The following is a 13,693-nucleotide window of genomic DNA, read 5'->3' on the forward strand; positions in this document are numbered from 1 at the left end:
TAACATATAGAGCAGGAATGGTGATTTGAGTCCATTACAATGTGGCTGGCATTTTTTAAAGACACAGTGCTGGGTCCCTATAGAAGAAATTTTTCTTAAGCAGATATTTCCACTTCAGAGCAACATGATGTAATTTTTAATTTTGATCATTTGTAGAAAAATATTGACTTTCTTAGTCATCAGTATTTCCTCGAGAAGCACTGATTCTTCCCTTGCACTCCGGCGGATAGTCCGAGACGCAGCCCCAGAAGTCAAGCAGTTCCGTTTGAGGTAGCTGTCATTTGTTCACATTTTCCCCCGGTTGCATCAGGTTATTCTCATCATATTAGAAAAAATGGAAAAAGCAAAATTAGATGATTTGCGTGCTCTTTACTTTTCTTTCTTATAAGGTGTTTTAAGAGATACTGTTTCATTTTTCAAAGCCGTAGCCACAGTATTAATTATCTGGAAGTATTTGCTTAACTAATTTCTCTTTTTAAGAGACCCTTCAAAAAGGTATCCCAATCAAGTTGCCTTGGATGTAAAAAAGCAATGAAACAAATATCTAGTCTGATGACATTTTTTTCCGTCTAAAAATTTTACGGATATATAAGTAGAATATAGGAAGATCTTCTAAACTCCTCTACAGTCAACATTTCAGTCAATATTGTTATTGCTTTCTTGGCCTGACAGTTTTCTGTCCACTCTCGAAGGCCCACAAACCATTGTTTTTATGGTTCCTCCTGCTCCACCCCACCAACTAAGATTATTCCCTTTATCTGCCCTACTTCTTGTAGCAGAGAATCCAGTTTTTGTTTGAGTGGTGTTTTTGCTTGAAGATAGGCAACTTTCTTGCTGTTAGGAGCCAATATGTTTCATGCTTGTCCGCTCATAGCTTTCTTTAATGCTAGAGATTTTCTTGTTTGAGGGATTTTCAGAGAGCCTTTTTTTAACTTCCAAAGCCAAAGGTATGAAAGCCTCAGCGAATAGATTACAGGACCCTGACATCAAATGTAATTATCAATCTTAGAAAGCTTTGTAGGTAAGAAGGAATGAATAACTGGACCTGTGTGGCTAAAGGAAGGACCCGAGTACAGTCAAGTATCTTGAATTCAAGGGTAAATCGTCGCATTATCAGGAAATATTTAGGGACTTGTCTTCCGTCTCCTCAGATGTCTCGATCCCATGCCTCTTGCACCTGATTTCCAGCAGCATCGAGGCAAGGAATGACAATCTCTTGCTTATCAGTTTTTGTTTTGATTTTTCTTGATAAACTTTTTTTAACTGAGGTATAATATACATACAGAAAAAGTTTTGTAAGGTGACCCTAGGTAGTGATGTAGAAGATTACCTCCACCCAGAGGCCTGTTCATATTCCCTCCTAGTCATTATCTTTCCCCACCCTGAGGGTAGCCACTGTGCGGGCTTCCTCTGGTAGTATTCGTGCTCAGCTGCAGGGTTGAAATTGTTGGTAACAATAGCCACAGACCACCTTATGGGTAAAATCGTTATGCTGTTTACTCTATAATAGTTCTCAGCTGGGATGATTTTGCACCCCCCTCCCTCCACCCGCCTGGAAGATATTTGGCTGTGTATGGGGACAGTTTTGGTTCTCAGAACTGGGGGAGTGGGATGTCACTGGCATCTCATGTGTAGTGGCCAGAGGTGCTGTTAAGTGCACAGGACAGTGCACAGGACAGCTTCCAGTGACAAAGAATTATCTGGCCCAGAGTGTCAGTTGATAGGACTGAGGTTGAGAAACCTTATTCTAATAGCTAGGGCCTATTGAAGTGATTATGGCAATAAGTGATACAGCAAATCATTGAAAACCTATTCTGCTTTTGCAACTTACATGAGAGATCATCAAAAATCTCTCTTTGCAGGGAACTCTTAAGAATAAACTTTTTAAGGTGAATAGTTACTGCCTGGTAAATGATAAACCTTTGTCCAGTGTACCAGATCCTACCAGTACCAGATCTTTGTCCTTGAATTGAAGAAAAATGACAACTTTTGTCATATAGGCGAACCTCAACTAATGGATTGGGAGAACTCCCCCTAGGCGAAATCTAGACCAGGCAAGTTTTCCCCTTTGGACTGTGGGTACAATTTCAGAACATTTTATCCATTTTCGCATGAATATGTTCTCTCATTTCAGTAAAGAAAGTTCTCTGTAAGTTACTGGATGAAGTGTACATCTAATCCTGGTCCCATTTTGATGCCCAGATTCTTATTTTTATATATTGCTATAGAGGAGTGATGAATGTTCAAAACACCATCTTGGACTGTTTCATCCATCAATTCTGATTTTAAACTTCTTCACCATTTACAAGTTAATTGAGCAGATATAGATCAGTGTAACTCTGTATAGTAACTCTGTATAGATGAATAATGCTGCTTTGGCCCTGAAAAACCCTTTGAACTTAACAGTATATTTAGTATTTGGTCAGCTAAATCTTTTTTCCTAGATCGCTGGTCTTTAACCTAAAGGTTAAAGGTATCTTCGCTAGTGTTCTGTATACTACTGTAATAAATAGTCTTGTTACCAGTCCTTCCTGTTGAGTTTTCTGGTCGCTTATGCCCCTTCTGGCTCGGCCTGGGAACCTTGTCCCTTGTGCATATATGTCTTTTAAAATTATGTTAAGTTCAACTAGCATTTTTATTTTTAAAGTTTTCTAAATGTTTAGATAGGTAATGTAAACACATGGTGCAGTATTCCCGATTTCTTATGCTTATGGTCTCTATAGCAATCTTATTTCCTGTAAACCCAGAAGTAGTGAACATGTTAAGTAATACAGGAAAACAGTGTATACTCCCTAATTTAATGTTGTGTCAGGACAGAGAGTCTTGTTCCTTCCTGTACCTGTGTAAGACCCAATCCATATTCTCCTTTATAAGGCAGTGTATTTAGTTTTATTTTGCTTTAACCAAAAATTCAGTAAATACATCCTCCCAATTAGTGGTAGATGCTTTAGCATCAGTCATTCAGTCACTAATTTATAACTCAAGTAATTGAAGATAGATTTCTTTCCCATTAAAATAGAAATTATTCTATTTTAGCTAATGAGTACAGAGTACACCTGTTTCTAGAGACTAAATCGGTGCATTATTTTGGAAGTAATTCCCAATTCGTATATCATGCACTGGGAAAGCAAAATGGTTTTCTTTGTAGTACTGTTTGATTGCCATTTCTAAATGTGTAGAGAGGAACTCCCATCTCCTAAGAATTAATTTCCCCTTTTAACTGGTTAAGCTTTTATTCACCTAATGAAAAAATTGAAGCTTCTCGATCCTATGAATGGGGTTCTGCTGTTCTATGACCTGACTTCTTGTTGTAATAGTAGCAGTTTTGAGACAGGAGCTGAATTCTCCAAATAGACTAGACCCACGGAAAACAGAAATGTAGGGACTTTGTAAGAGAGGACTAACAGCTAGATAAGTTTTAGCTTGTTTTGGGAGGAACACCAACAAATAGATTGTGAATTTAATATAAAGTAATCTAAATATAGGTTAAAAGTTTTAGGTTGGCTTTTTAATAAAAAAATAGATTTTATTTTCCAACAGTGGTTCTTATTTTAATCTACTCGTTTTCTGAGCCCAAGGATATATGTTAAAATTAGCACAAGTAATTTAGTAAGTTTCTTACAAAGTTTATGAAGAGCAAAGATGGGTGACTATATATGTTTTGCAAACTTATTTCTGATATTACTGAATTTTTGTAAGTGTTTGAGTCAATGAAGTTCATATTTCTTTTGTAGGAGTATCTTAGAGGTTTTAATTATAATTAAATTGAATTCTGTTTTCTGAGCCTAGATTTGATAATCGCCTCATTCCTCTTAGTGGTTATCCTTTTTAATTTGACCTTCCCAGACATCTCATTTATCAGATCTTTTTTGTACATATCTAGATTGTATGTACGTATTAGCCTTTCAAAAGAAGTCCTAGATGAAATCTTCTGTGGGTAAAAATCATACAGGCCTGTCAAAGAGTTTGACTTCAGTTGTATTTGGCTAATATTTTCTTTAATGTAATGGTTTAGAGTTGAGATTGGCAAGGCAGGCATAGTGAACTTGGCTCACTGTGTGAGTTTTGGCCAAGAAACGCTCAAGTCGTCATGGTGTAGTGGAAGAGTAGGAGCTTTTCAGCCAGCATCTATTGTCAGCTGAATGAGAGACTTCATTCAGATTTCTTCATTTCACCAAGTTAATTTTTATATGTATAAAATGGGAAAAGGACCCTACCTTCCTGGTTTGGATTGAATAAATATTTAGTGCATTAAATGCTCAGTGAATGTTAGATATTTCCTTTTCCTTAAAGAATTTTATATTCAGAGCATCACAACTTGAATAATTTACCAAAAAGTTTTTTTTTTAAATTTGCAGTTTTCAGTTGCACAATTAAGCACCTTTGGTTTTGGATGATTATAGTTTAGCTGAAAAGAGCAGGGTTGCTGGCTGCCATGTAGTTCTTCATTTTCCAGGATCCTGAAGAAAAATACCTGTTGATTTGAGAGCATCTCTGGTACCTCTGGACATCGAATCAGTATATGAAGGCAGATATTGTAGTGAACACAGTGTACTGCCTCAGCCTGTGTAAAGTTGGAGAATTAACTCGTGGATGATGGTAATCACCACCGACAGCATAATTTTATCTAAGCCTTTTATATTAGCTTAAAGACAGATAAAAATTGACCAGTGTTTAAATGCAGTCAGATGTATTCAGTGGACTCAGATGGGCATGATCTCTAATGATTTGTAAAGAGTCTTTCCTACCCTGATTAAACATAGAAATAGTGAGCTTCGGTTTGAAATTCATAGTTGATCTCTTGTGGAAATGTCTTCAGTAAGAGGGAAATGGCTTATTTTCTTTGCCCCATTTATCACAGACTTGATGTTTTATCTCCTAAAAACGATGGCAGTACCCAAATCTGAAGACCTCTGCTAGGCTTCTACTAAATACGACTTAACCGTGACCGAGATGGCACAACCTCAACCACTTGAAGCTTGGATGTAGGGTTTTCCTTTGTAGTTTATTAGTTATTGAATGCCTTATGCCAGTGGTCGATACTCTTTCAGATTTTCCTCAGCATTTGTTTTCTGAAAATTGAAGTTAATATTAGATTGTTCAGGAAAACTTCTATTTCCAAATTAGTATCTTTAGGTATATTGTAGATTATTTTTCTCGGTATTTGCTAGATTCTAGAAACTTTAATTGGAAGAAAGCAAGTATTTTGTGAGAGATTGTAATGGAGTGAGTACAATTATGATTTGAGTTCCAGAGGCTCAAATGAGGTAAGCATTTGGAGTGGTGTATCGATAGGGGATATCAGGTGAAAAGTAAGGAAATCTCCCTTGCACACCCGCTCCCTATTCCTTGTTTATGAAGAACTTCCTCAGACAAAGATCCTGGAGTGAGGGTCCCCAGCCAGCGACCTCCACAGCAGTTAGCACCGCCGTACCTCTTCGCGGGGATTTCTTCCTCCCCAGTTTCTGAACCTTCGTCAGTACTTTTGGTAAATGAAAACTCCTTTCGAAGAGATTGGAGACAGTTGCTCTGAAACAGAAGAAGGAAAGTTAATCAAGATATCAGGCTCAGATATGTCTAGAATCTTGAGCTGTCTGTAGAATGAAGCATGGTGTGCGTAGTGAATAGTAGGAGGTGGGCAAGGAGTTTGCTGGAATACGAAAAGGGAGGAGGTTCTAGCTGGGACACGGGCAAGTGGGGCGATAACTGTAACCATACTGTGCCTGGGTTTAAGCCATTTAAAAAAATTCTATTATGTTTTTAGTTGTAAATATATACATGCCGAGGGCCTATGCCATTTTTATAGTGTGTTTGTATACTGTCATGACCACTTTGCTATGAAACCTTGCTACGATTTGTTTCAGAGTGTGGATTCAGCTGCCCCGAGTGTGTGTGAATTGATGGGGCTAAATCAGGTATCTATCTACCTGTGGGACAGTTTCAGGGAAATATCTTTAATGAACACGTCTACTGTCACATCGGTGTCTGTTTCCTAGCACTAGCAATTAAGGGGTAAAGAAAAGGAGCGTGGTTGGCAATATGTCTTTGTGGGGTTTTTTGTAATTTGGAGTATGTTTTGGTATTGATGCTGTGATTTCCTGTCTTGGATGTTGGCTTTGGAAACTAAACAGTTAAAGCATCATGATTTGAGAGGAAACTAGCTCTCATGAATGAAGGCAAAGTTTGGCACTAGGCCAGAATAATGGGGGGGTAGTGGGGTGGGGGAGACTGACTGACTTTTTTGTACCACGAATGACTTTAAAAATTAAGAGATAATTCTCTGTCCTGAGGTTATAAACCGGCTACAACTGGGGTTTTTTCTCCCCCCTCCCCTGCCCCCGCTAGGCATCATGGGTAAAAGTAAGCATCCCCCTGTTTCTTTTGTTTAATATAACAGTACGCCATGTGATTGGCAGGGCAGTGCCCGCTTGGAGAGTGGGTTTGTGCAGGTCTCTCAAGGGGGCTGGCACGTATGGGGCCGCTCTTGTGCCGTAGAAAGAGCTTCTCTAACGATAGAAAAGAAAGAACCTTTCCCTTCCTCCCCTCCACAAATCCTTCAAACCAGAACCTAAACCCATCTCTTATTCTTTCTTTTCCTCCTTTTTCTGTTTCCCCCCTTTTCTTGTCTCCAGCTTTCCTGGCAGCTAGAGGAGGGAGCAGAAAAATGTATACCTGTAAGTACTTTTAACTGTCTTGCTTCCCACCTCCCCCCGCTTCTCTTTTTCTAAAAGCAGAAACTCAGAATGGCTCTGAGTTCTTCACAGCCTTTTCCTGACTATGTGTAGAAGGTGATATGCTGAGGTTTCTGATGGGATCGAAGTAATAAATACTGTCGTGTTTTAAAATTTGTTTCGGAGTAATTGTTTCTCATACAAAGCTCCTTTCTGTTTGGATCCTCAACCCTTCTGCTTCATCCCTTCCCTGTAATGGTCTCTGGCTTCCAGTTTTCTTTGAGTTGAAGCTGTATGAGGAATGTCACGCTAAGGTTTTCTTTTTCTTTTTTCCTTTCTTTTTAAAAATTTCTTTTGTCTGAAGCAGTGATGGTTCTAGTTCCCCCTTACGCTCACTAACCGCCCCCCCTTCCCATGTCAGCTCCAGCCCTGCTCTGTGAATGGAGTCAACCAGCTGACTGAGTGCTGGCATCATGCCAGGGGCTGCAAAGCAATGAGACTGTGCGCGCGCTCGCGTGTGTAAGTGTGTACAGAACACAAAGGGAAAGGCCTGCAGTCTAGGAAATCACAGGCTATTATATAAGGAAGTCTGCGTCATCTCTGCTTACTTGGGCTGATGGACAAGGGAAAGGCTTAGGGCAAGAAAAATACCCTTTTGACACACACACACACATGCACGCACGCACGCACACACACTTTTTTTCTTTGCTGTCTTTAAAAAAAACAAAACCTATTTGTGTTGTGGCAGCATGACAGGGGGCTTCTCTGTCCCGGGGCGGTGACTGTGCTCCTGGTGGAAGCAGTCACCCTCGTGAGAGGCGAAGCAGCTTGTTCGGGTTCTCTTCTTCCCGCCCCCATTCAGAGATGTGTGTTTGAGGAAGAGGGGCGACTAGAAGAGAAATGCCTCCTGGATTTAACAGCTATAATTTAAGATACTTTTTTTTCTTTTTGCCCCCAAACTGTTTCTAATTTTTCAGGGTTACCAAGCGTACAGAGGTAGGTGGGCAAGGGGGTAATCTTAAGGAGAAGCAAAAGCCAGATAAGAGAGCAAAAAATATCTATTAGCTGCTCTTTTGAGTCCCCCCTTTTTCTCTCTTTGTGTTCTAGTTAGCGTGTTAAAGAAATGCCGTGTTCTCTCTCTGCCGTCTGCTGCAGAGTTAGACTTGTACAAAAAGGGGAGTCAAGCAGCACATGGGAGGGAGGAAAAATTAGAGACCTCAGCTTCCAGGCGTTGGAGGCGCTCTAACTTTGGAACTCAGTTGGAACGATTGTTATTCATCGGACATTGGGAGCTCATCGTTAATTTAGAAATTATATTTCAGTTTACCACAGATTTACCAGGGTGCCTTTTTTCTTAATTTCTCTTTATGGATTTCCTAGGTGTGGTACATACAAGAAGCAACCTTGTGTTAGGCAGACATGTGAAATAACGTATATTAATGAATAAAAGAGTCATACTGTTGCAATTGTTTTATGAGTGTTTATTTTTGCTTCGTCTGGCCATTCAGAATAATGGTGCTGATATGCAAGAATTGGGTATGGAGAGTTTGGAGGGAGAGGGAACTTTCGAACTAGTTTATCTTATAATAAGATTTGTCAGGTTGTAGTCTAGAGGTAGCGTCTTAATTCAGTCTTTTTGTATCTTTCTGTTCTAGTCTCTGAATTTGTGTTTTGGCCACGTTTTCACAAGCAACAGTCTTTGAATATATGTATGTTTTTCCCTTTGGTATGTGAGTTTTGGTGGAAATGTTGGAGGTATGCATGAGGTTATGCTCTAAGGGTTGCTGGGTGAGTTTTGCCAGAGTGAATGGCATGCTCACTCCCTGTTGTCCCCGGTTATCTACCCACCCCTAGTAGCTGGAGCCCACTCTTCCAAGTTTCCTTTACAAATGAGTTAAGGGAGATCATTTCCCAGTCAGTTGAATACTAGAAGACAAAACAGCAACAGTGCGGCCTCGTTCAAACCCAGAGGCTAGATGAAAACACATTCAGAGCTGTGAGATTCCCTAGTTCTGAGAAGTAACAGTTACCCTTTCGAGTCGCCATTATCTTATTCTTATTCTATTATTTGGTAATGCCGTGGGAACCAGCCTTTTTACACGTGTGTATGTGTGGTATTATGTTTTACCTCTTACATTGGTTTACATTAAATATAAAGGGAAGGGAAGATGTAAGGCTTCTTTCACTCTGCCTTCCTAAGATTCGGTCTATATGATGCTTACTTATTGGACCGACAGGCTTCAAAGATGTATCACAGCCTTTTACTTTGAACTTTCCTCTTGGTGCCTGGAAGCAAACTGATAGGAATAATCTTATGATGTGGTAGTTATAATCAATGAGACATAAGTTAGCACATTCTATTAGTGAACAGATTTTTTTTTCTTTTTTCTTTGTTTTTGCTTAATTCTCATAGGCCCTTCTTAATGTTTAGGAGAGTGAAGATTAGTTTTGAAAGATGTGTGAAATCTGCCCTTGACTCCCTCTGTCCCCTTCATTCTAATATCACCTGTTTTAAATGTTGTATGGCAGATTTCTTTTGGTAGATGTTGGAACTTTTGTACTGACTTACATTATTATAGTATTTAATAGTATATGATTATTTTTGTGCTGACTTAGAAGGTGACAGTCGGAAAGGACTGCTTACCTCTAATTCATTAGCTTTTTAGGCAGCACATCTTAACTCGTCACAATTAAGCGTAAGGGCCTTTATGATCTTTGGCGCATTTTACTAAACAGTATGTCACCTAAAGGAAGATCACCTAGGCTCTTCCATTCAATGACGTGAGCCAAGGTTTGTGTAGTAAATTCAATGGTATTGAAAAGACATGGTAAGAGCAAGTAAGTGACAATGGTCTGTCCGTTTTTATTTAGAATTACTGTCTTACCAGTTTGGGTTAAAAAACCAAAATGACAGTAGATGGATATCATAGTACAGTGATTCAGACCACGGACCTTGCAGTAAGAAAGACCTATGTTTAAATCAGACTAAGACCTTGGAAAATTACTTAGCTTATTTATTGTTTTCTGTTTTATAAAAAGAGAATTATATACATTATTAAAACCTTTTTTCAAAGGGCTTAAATGAGGTAATGCATTGTAAATCACTTTTTAGCTCAGTTTGTAGCAAATAAGAGCTTAATGAGTATCAGCTGCTGTTAGTAATATTCCTTACTGTTGGGTTTGTTTACTACCATTTATTAGTGTCTTTCAGCCAGTCTGTGGCTGCCTCCTCCTTTTACTTTGGGCAGATCTTTAGAGTTAGACTGGACCTATATGTTGGAATAGTCTCGATCAGGAATCAGCAAACTACAGCCACTGCCTGTTTTTTTAAAACACCTACAGCACCTGGTTTTCCTAGGTGGTCTCCCATCCAAGTACTAACCAGGCCCGACTCTGCTTAGCTTTGGAGATCAGACGAGATCGGGCACGTTCAGGGTGGCATAGCTGTAGACTACCACTGCCCGTTTTTGTAAATAAAGTTTTATTGGAACATAGCCACACTCATTTGCTTACATCAGCAGAGTTGAGTAGTAGGCCCACAATGTCTAAAATATTTACTGTCTGGCCCTTTACAGAAAAAGCTTCCAGACCCCTGATCTAGATCAAGAGTCTTTTTTTAATCTGGAAGAGTGAGCCAGGAAGCACGTTCTAGAAATCAATAAGGAAGTAATTAAAATAGACAAGGTTTAAATGGACCAGAAGGAATTAATCATTTCAGACTGTAGGACTGGTATTTTGTGGTCTGGGCAATAGTAGGAAGAGAGAGTCCATTGATATAGCTGATATCAGTTAGGTAAAGAAAAAAGTATGTGCCTTTGGAATTGGTTAGGCAGTAATAGTATTTATGTAGTCTTTTAGGGGCATTTCATAGTAGTGAATGTTAAAGGGAAATACAGAGAAGAAAGGTTTATTTTATTTTGCATTAAATCTGGAAAATAATAATAACTGGCAGATTACCTGTAGCAGGGGTTCCTAACCCCCGGGCCATCGACCGGTATCGTTCTGTTGTGGACTGTTAGGAACTGGGCCACACAGCAGCAGGTGAGCGGCAGGTGAGCGAGCGAAGCTTCATCTGTATCTTCATTTTGCAGCTGCTCCCCAGCGTTAGCATCACCGCCTCAGCTCCGCCTCAGATCATCAAGCTTTAGATTCTCATGGGAGCATTGGTCCCTGGTGCTGAAAAGGTTGGAGACCACTGTTATAGTATATTAATTAGAGTGGGGTAGCAGTTTTCAAAGTGTGGTCTGTGGACTCCTGGGGATCCCCTAGACCCTTTCAGGGAGTCTTGAGCTCAAAACTGTTGATAATAATGCAAAAGCATTATTTGTCTTTTTTACTGCGTTGACATTTTCATTGATGATCCAAAAGCAATAATGAGTAACACTGCCCGTGCCTTAGCACTAATCAAAGCAGTAGCATCAGGCTGTATAGAGTCATTGTATTCCCCACTGCCATGCCGTTTAAACTTGCAGTTAAAAAAAAAATCCAGTTCCACGAAGAATGTTCTTGATAAAGGAGTAAAAATGAATTTTATTTAATCTTGACATTTCAGAAGATGGCTTTTGAATATTTCGTGTGATAAAACGGGAAGTAGTCATTACACGCTTTAGTGCTACATACTGCAGTACAATGGTTGTCTCAAGGAGAAAGTACGACTGAGTACTGCTTTCTTCCCAGAACACTGTTTTTACTTGATGAAAGAATAATCAGTGAACTATGGTCTTTAGATTGGGGCGTTTGGCAGACATATTCTTGAAAAATTTCAAGGAAAACAACTGACTGTATGTGTTCCCAGCGATAACATTCAAATAAATATTAAACCATGAGTTTGACAGCTTCCCAGAACTTAAGTATTTTTTTGTTGAGATTAGTGTTCATATTAACAAATGTGATTTTTAAAAAATATTGTATAATGAAATGTGTAGACTTTTGATATCCACATGACTTGGTGGACCAGAATTTTCCAAGTGACCAATGTTTGATGTAACAAAATCGTATTTGGGTAAAAGATGCATTCAAAGTATAAGATCGACCAATAGATTTTAATGTAGCAGTATGATAAGGTTTCAGATTTCACATTGCAGTTAACTCTTAGAAACTACTGTTGGTTTTTTTTAATGAGGTAAAATTCATATAACATATAATTAACCTTTTTAAGTTGTACAATTCAGAGGCACTTAAGACATTCACAGTGTCGTGCAACCACCACCTAAATCAAATTCTAAAACATTCTCATTACCCCCATTTCTCCATCCCCCAGCACCTGGCAACCATTAAGCTCTTTATGCCTTTGTGGATTGATTTATTCTAGATATTTGTTATAAATGGAATCATACAATATGTGTGACCTTTGGTGTCTGGCTCCTTTCATGTAGCATAACATTTTTGAGATTCATCCACGTAATAGGATGTATCAGTACTTTATTCTTTTTTATGCCTGAATACTGTTCCACTGTGGGAATACAGTAGTCCTTGAATGATATAATTCCGTTATAATGTTGACGATGAAAAAAAAAGATTTCCAGCCAGGGCCACTGTGTGGGGTTCGCACGTTCTCGCCACGTCTCCTCCGTGGGTTTTGTCCGGGACTCCAGTGTCCTCCCACGTCCCAGAGATGTGCACGTTAGGTTAACTGGCATTTCTAAATTGTCCCAGTCTGAGTGAGTGTACGTGTGAGCGGCCCTGTGATGGAAGGGTGTCCTGTCCTGGCTTGGCTCCCGCCTCGTGCCCTGAGCTGCCGGGATAGTCTCCAGTCACTTGTGACCCTGAAGTGGAACGAGCAGGTTGGCAAATAATTATATTACTTGTTTTTATTTATCTTTCTTAAATGTATGTATAACTCACATTTATTGCAATGTTTAACATTAGATGTGTTTTGGGTCTTAATTAGAAGCTTAGTGATGTTTTTGTGACCAGAAATATGCCATAGGACCTTAACTCTTGTTTGTGTCAATTAGCCTGACACTGGTTTCATTATAAAGTTGCAGTTTCTAGGAACCTATCTGATGATGTTAAGTGAGGACTTACTGTATACCACATTTTGCTTGTTAATTCATCAGTTGATGGACATCTGGATTGTTTTCACTTTTTTGCTTATTGTAAGTAGTGTTGCTATGACCATTTTTGTTCAAGTTTTTGTTTGAATACTTTTTTCAGTTCTTCTGGATATTTATCTGTGAATGGAATTCCTGGGTCATATGAGAATTCTGTTTTTGATGATTCTGACTTTTTGAGGAACCACCAAACCATTTTTAAAAGCAGCTGTACTATCTTTTACTCTCGCCAGCAATATAATAGGCTATATTCTACTTTGTCCACATCTTTACCAAAACTTGTTTTTTTCTGTCTTTTTGATTATAGCCGTCCTAGAGCGTGTGAATTGGTATCTCATTGTGGTTTTGGTTTGCAGTTCTCTAATGACTAATGATATTGAGCATCTTTTCATGTGCTTATTGGCCATAAATGTCTGTTAATGTCCTGTGCCCACATATATTGAGTTATGAGTATAGCAAAGACAAAAATATCTATAATTATGATCATTTGGAAAGACTATTACAGTACCCCTCTCGTATCAGTGTGAAGTCATGAATTTTAATACACATTTATGCACACGTACGCATATACAGATAGGTATAGAAATAGATAAAGGGAATGCATGTGTGTGCATACATACATTGCCTTGTTCTGAAGGACTGGGAAACAATGACACCAGATCTTGGTTTCTAAATGCTCTCCTCCAATAAAACCGGAGCTCTTTGGAAAAATGACTGGGGCAGAAAAGAAAAATCACATGAACCTGAAACATCGTGTGGTTCCAGAAAGTAATGAAATGCTAAAAAAAAAAAAAAAAATGATGGGGAGCCAGCTTGAAGGAGCTCCCAATGACTAGACCTGGGACAAATTGAAGAACAAAATTAGTGATGTAAGTACTGGATTATAATCCATGGGATAACATAAATATATTCACCAGTCCATACTGCTATAAAAATATTTGAATAAACAGATGGGAGAGGAGAGAGCCG

The 13,693-nt window shown here is 38.9% G+C and overlaps 1 protein-coding gene and 1 pseudogene across 3 annotated transcripts in view; one reads left to right on the top strand and one right to left on the bottom strand.

The window, feature by feature from the left end:
* GATAD2B (GATA zinc finger domain containing 2B) overlaps nucleotides 1–13,693 on the top strand; it is a 62,733-nt gene that overhangs the window by 15,012 nt on the left and 34,028 nt on the right. The gene's annotated exons all lie outside the window — the stretch shown is intronic.
* LOC120592276 (uncharacterized) lies at nucleotides 10,005–10,123 on the bottom strand (annotated as a pseudogene).

The sequence above is a fragment of the Pteropus medius genome, unplaced genomic scaffold (genome assembly GCF_902729225.1).
Source record: "Pteropus medius unplaced genomic scaffold, Ma_sr-lr_union100, whole genome shotgun sequence".
In the NCBI taxonomy this organism is placed as follows: domain Eukaryota; kingdom Metazoa; phylum Chordata; class Mammalia; order Chiroptera; family Pteropodidae; genus Pteropus; species Pteropus medius.